This window comes from Arvicanthis niloticus, chromosome 7 (assembly GCF_011762505.2).
Source record: "Arvicanthis niloticus isolate mArvNil1 chromosome 7, mArvNil1.pat.X, whole genome shotgun sequence".
NCBI lineage: Eukaryota > Metazoa > Chordata > Mammalia > Rodentia > Muridae > Arvicanthis > Arvicanthis niloticus.
Genome location: NC_047664.1, coordinates 34,490,207 through 34,496,135, shown reverse-complemented (window position 1 = coordinate 34,496,135; position 5,929 = coordinate 34,490,207). Strand labels below are relative to the sequence as shown.

At 43.3% G+C, this 5,929-nt stretch overlaps 1 non-coding gene across 1 annotated transcript; it reads right to left on the bottom strand.

Annotated features, from left to right (window-relative positions):
• Window positions 1-870: 870 nt before the first annotated feature.
• On the bottom strand, window positions 871-976 carry LOC117713254 (U6 spliceosomal RNA). Its single transcript, XR_004607422.1, has one exon. It is a non-coding gene; the product is annotated as a U6 spliceosomal RNA (small nuclear RNA).
• Between the last annotated feature and the right edge of the window lie 4,953 nt (window positions 977-5,929).

Here is a 5,929-nt window from a genome sequence, read left to right as displayed (position 1 = left end):
TATATGTGTACAGGTGTTCACATGCACCTGCACACACATGTTCAGATGCACCTGCACACACATGTACATAGACATATACCCATACACACAAATAAGAAGAAATTTACCTTAGGCAATGTAATTATATTTTCTTCAAAGACTGGAGCAACCTTGTTTAATGTCCTTTGAGGTTCTGTGTCCAGGCTGGCTCTTTTCTCATCCAGCCAATGTGCGAGGTGAGGGCATATGCAGTACTTAACTATCCAAGAGAAGCAGTGGTGACCAGGACACAGAAGTCCTCCTTCATATGCATTAATCTCAATTCTTATCTGCTGATACATAAGAAAATACATAAACATACAGCAGGTTATCTACAGATAATTGTTAAGAAAAGAACCAAGGCACAGAGAAGGAAACAGAGTACATTACATTATACGGTGACCCACAAAACATACCCTTAGGTATGAATCCCCCAAACACTGTTTCATTTAGTGTGTGTGTGTGTGTGTTAGGTGTGTTCACACACACACTTGTGTACACAGAGATCAGATGATAACTTGTGAGAATCAGTTCTTATCTGCCATGTAGGATACAAGAGCAAAATTCATCAGTCTTGGTAGTCAAGTGCCAAGATATAAGCCATCTCCCCTGCTCAAATGACTATTAATTAAATATATATTCATTTATTTTATGTGTATGGGTATTGTGCCTGCTATTGAGGTTAAACAAGGCATCCCAAACAGGGAAAAGGGATCCAAGGGCAGGCAGCAGGGTGAGAGACAGCTCCTGTTCCTGCTGTTAGGAGTCCCATATGAGGACCAAGCTGCATGTCTGTTACCTAAGTGTAGGGGGCTTAGGTCCATCCTATGCATGCTCTCTGGTTGGTGGTTCAAAAACATGGAATGATTCACAAATTTGCATGTCATCCTTGCACAGGGCCATGCTAATCTTCTCTGAATGCTTCCAATTTTAGTTTATGTGCTGCCAAAGTGAGCATAGTGGGTAACTTTATAAGAAAAAGATTTGTTTGGTTCACAGTTCTGGCAAGTCTGACTCCATAGCAGTTGTGCTTGCTCAGCTTTGCTGAGGACTCAGGATGAATGGGCCTAAAATGATGGGAGCATATGGAAAAGAAAGATTGCATCATGAATCAGGAAGTGAAAAAGAGGTGTGGGGATTGGTTATACTCTTAATTAGTCTGTGAATCCCTCATTAAGTTCTAACTATTTTGTTTGAGCAGGCTGTCATGTATGTAGTCTGGGCTAGCCTCAAACTCAATATAAATAAGAGGATGACTTTGAACTAATCTTCCTCACCCCACCTCCCAAGTGCTGGGATTACAGGCAAGTACTACCACACCGAGCAAAACTTAAAATTCTATTCACTAGCTGCACTGGGAGAGGATCAAGCTTCCAACATGCAAAACAATAGAAGACAAACCACACACTTCCCCAGTGACTTCCACCAAACATTTATCAAAGAAACAGTGTCAATCTTTCCTAAACTTTTTGAAGAGGGGTAAGAAAACACTGAGGGGGCCCTGCAGGTGGTCACAGCGAGCAGGGATGCAAATGAGAAAGAGGTAAGAATTTAAAACTTAAAACTTTGTTAAAGTTTTAAAGTTTCTTAAAACTTTGTTAAGATTGACTTCATTAATCTAAATCAAACTTCAGGTAGTCTGATGCCAGGCAGTTTATTCCCAACAAATTAAGACACAGTATAATTTGGGGGGAAAAAGTTCCCTTGTATAATACAATCCCCAGTGCACAAGGAGGCATAATTACCTTGAAATTCAACTCAGAGCACATGTCATTTCTTCCAAGAAGATGGGTTCAAGATCTGGCTTGATCTTGGTTACAGATAGAGACCTTTTGGACTATTTGCCACCTCAGATCCTGGTTGTGGGAGCTTTGGGGCTGTTCAGGTAAGAGTCATTTAGATTACTAAGAATCTCTGATCTTGGCTACTGGAACTTGATATGGCCTGGCCCAATAGGTAACACAGATCTCCAGGTTGTTAACTGCAATTCCCAGCTTTCTGGATGGAAGAACAGGTTTTACATCCATTCCTCTGAGAGGACAATCCTGTGTGCTCCACACTCCTGGTTTCTCTGGAGATCCGTGCACACAAGGACCTTTGTGCTGTGCTCCTAACAGAGCACCACCATTACTGTGAGATTAAAGCTAGGTATGGCCATCACAGGAAAGAAGGGTGAATATTTCTTTGGGGCATCAATGCAAAACTCTCCAACAAAATGAGAGCAAACAAGTCCAACAGCATAGTAAGAGGACCCCATGAGATCCATCCTATGAATGCAAGGGTGATTGTGTGAAGCTGGTTCATCCTGTGCTTGTTACATCTCAGCCCAGAGCGCTTTAGACTGCATAGTTGCTACTTGTCTGAACTCAGAGAGGACCAAACACAAGCACGATGAAACCATATGAAGCACTAGGGGACAACAGATGGTATGGGTTGAGGGCGAGCAAGTTTACCTCTGTGCTTGGGTAACTTCCTGAGGTGGGTGGAGCCTTATTTGTAGTTGCCCTGTTTTTATGGCAGCTGAGAGTCCAGGAAAGAATTCCACCCCAGGATTTCCCTCCCATCCTGGGGACCATATGATACTTGGCTAAACACTGAAAGATTTTCTGTTTCTAGGGAAGACTAGAACCAAACTGGTTGTTTCTGGTTAGGTCCCTCTTACCAGAATGCTGCTGTAAGACACCCCCACAAAGAGAGGACCTCCCTCAAACCACAGGAATTTGCAGCCACCCAATAACTCACAAGACACCATTCTTGATGGAACAGCAAGAGGTATATTTCAGGATCAGTCAACTGATGGTCAATTCGTAACCCACGAAGGGGCAGAGGAATTGACCCCGTCGGCTGGGAGTGGAGGGGTTATATAGGGCAGAACCACAAACCAAGGGGGTGGGGGGTGTTGAGGGGATAACCAAGGAAACATAACATAAAAACAGTAGAAAGTCTTAAAAAGTCCCAACCCAAATTTAGTCAGGGTCATGCAGAAAACATCTTTTTTGTTTGTTTGTTTGTTTGTTTGTTTGTTTTCTGTATTTGTTTTTTTTTTGTGCAGAAAACATCTTATACACTTTTGTAAGGAAGTAATCTTGCCCAACCATTTATCTTGCGGTCAGCCAGTTCCAGGGACCACCCAGATTACTTGCATCTTTCTTTGTGGTCAGGAATGTGTCTTCCCACTTTCAGCCTTCCCCACCCGCAGGTGAGTTCTCTTTCCTGAGGCCTGAGGAATGTTAATCCAGCAAGTGTCCTCTGACTCAGGGATAATGTACTCCTCCCGGAATGTATCCCAGGGCAGTGAAGGCCTTAAATCTTACATTCAGTTCTGCTTCCTTGGGACTGGTGAACCTGCATTCTTTTGCTCAGGTCTAAGGGTCATAAACTTTATATATTTTTCATAAGTTTTCTATATCTTTCACTGCATTCTCTGGCCATACTACAGTAATTTTAGGGAACTACAGTTTGGGGGTATGTTGGACCAGTTTGTTACTTGGAGATCAATCCTTAAATTTTGACATATGAAAATTGCCTTACTTAGGATTACTATTGCTGTGATGAAATACCATAACCAAAGCAACTTGGGGAGGAAAGGGTTTATTGGGCTTACATTATAGTGTAAGACCCAGGCCCTCAGGCTCTGTCAGTGGTACTTACTTCGAGATGCCCCCCCCCCCCCCCAGTGAGACACTGAGACACAGATCAACCCAAAAGCAAGAGGTTTATTTTCCAGCATGTTTGGGTCAACCCTCAATCAGTTGATGGTGACCCCAAATAGCTATTACAAGCAGTTTTTATGCCTCGTAGGGGTACAGGTTACATCAGCAAGGTTACAGTTCAATCTTATTGGCTAAGCATATTGACCTTTAAATCTATTGGCTAGCAAGCATGATACACATTTGAACTCTATCGGGGACTTTCCAAAGGGTCAGGTGACTATCCGTCAGTACATTCTGAGAATGTTTTACTCCAGAATGATCCCATAAGTGGAGAATGGAACTTGGGCTAGCTTTGACCCCAGGTGGGAAGGGGAAGCTGTAATGAGGGTGTGGTACTGGAAAAGCCATGAGGGTCCTTCAGTAGTCCATTATTGAAGGAAGTCAGACAGGGCCAGAACTTGGAGGCAAGGCCTGATGCAGAGGCCATGGAGAGTTGCTTCTTACTGCCTTGTTTCCCATGGCATGCTTAGCCTGCTTTCCTACAGACGGGACCACCAGCTCAGGGATAGCCCCACATACAATGGGCTGGGCTCTTCCCCTTCAATCACCAATGAAGAAAATGCCTTACAGCTGGATCTTATGGAAACCTTTTCTCATTTGAGTTTCTCTCCTTTCAGAAAACTCTAGCTTGTGTCAAGTGGAAATAAGACTACCCAGGGCAGAAATCAACATGATATATCACCTTTATAGAAAGGAGAGGAACACATGTCTATCTCACCTAATGAGGAAATGGCATTGGACACAATGCAATAATCCTTCACACTTGACACTGTTTGAATACGAAAAGTCCCCCAGGGGTTCACATGTTGAAGGCTTGGTTCCTAGCTGGGGGCTGTGTTTTCAGAGGCTGTATAAACATTTAGAGGTGTACCTAGCTTGAGGAAGTAGGAAGTTAAGGATGTGCCTTTGAAGGTTAAATCTGTCTTCACTCCTGCCCCCTGTCTACTATTAAGATGCCCAGCTTTAGGCTGAGGCGATATCTCAGTTGAACCAGAGAGCTCCAAGTTTAGTGTGAGACCTTGTTTCAAAAAAAAAAAAAATGTTGAAGTTGAGCGTGATGGTGCTTATCTCTAATCCCCACACTCAGAATGCAGAGGTAGGCAGACCTCTGTGAGTTTGAGGCCAGCCAGGACTATGTAGAGAGACCCTGTGTCAAAACAGTATTGACTTCTGGTGCTTTCTCCTCCTCCTCCTCCTCCTCCTCCTCCTCCTCCTCCTTCTCCTCCTCCTCCTCCTCCTCCTTCTTCTTCTTCTCTCTCTCTCTCTCTCTCTCTCTCTCTCTCTCTCTCTCTCTCTCTCTCACACACACACACACACACACACACACGTATGCACAAGTGCATGCAGGTGAGTACACACATACTGGCTTCCTCCACAGGCTCCTGCCTCAACAGGAGTCCAAGAGGATTAATGACTGAAATCATTGACACTGTAAACTAAAATAAGTAATTCCTTCCATTAAAATAGCTTCCGATGTTTGGTCGCAGTGATGTAAAGGTACTAACAGAAGTATTAAAATAATACTCAAAAAGTTAAGCTTAGAGACTGGAAAGACAGTTCAGTGCTTAAGTGTAGCTGGTCTTTGCTGCTTTGTGGAGTCTTCTTTTTGCTGGAAGACAGGAGGAAGGGAGGGAGGAAGAGAGGGGGGAGAGAGAGACAGAGAGGGAGAGAGAATCCTGAACCTAATTTCTTTCCTTTTGTTTCTTTGAGCACAGCTATGAACACCCTGAAACCAACCTCCTTAAATGACCAACAACCACTGACTGGTACTGCCTCGCAGCAGGGACCTAGCATTTATATACCCTCTGAAAATTCCCAGAATTCCAAACATTATACAATTGCAGAAATTTTCTGCAGCTGGCAAAACCTCTATCCTGCTAGAGCACAAGGCAATTATAGTCAGCTACTGCAGACAGTCGGAAGAGTCGGAAGCAACCCCACATCCCTACGCCTGGGATTAAAATGGAAGCACATTCTTAGAATATTTCTCTGTATATGTTTGTCTTTTTAAAATAAAATCAAAATTTCAGAATTCTCAAAAAAATGTCACTACAGTTAAGAGCACTGCCTGCTCTTGCAGAGTTAGGACCTATGTAAAACAGTAAGGTCTAAATGGAATGTTAAGGCTTAGGTAAATGCTAAGGCCTAAGTAACAGTTATCTGGCTAGCCTGCCATTATAAGGGAACTTTATCATATA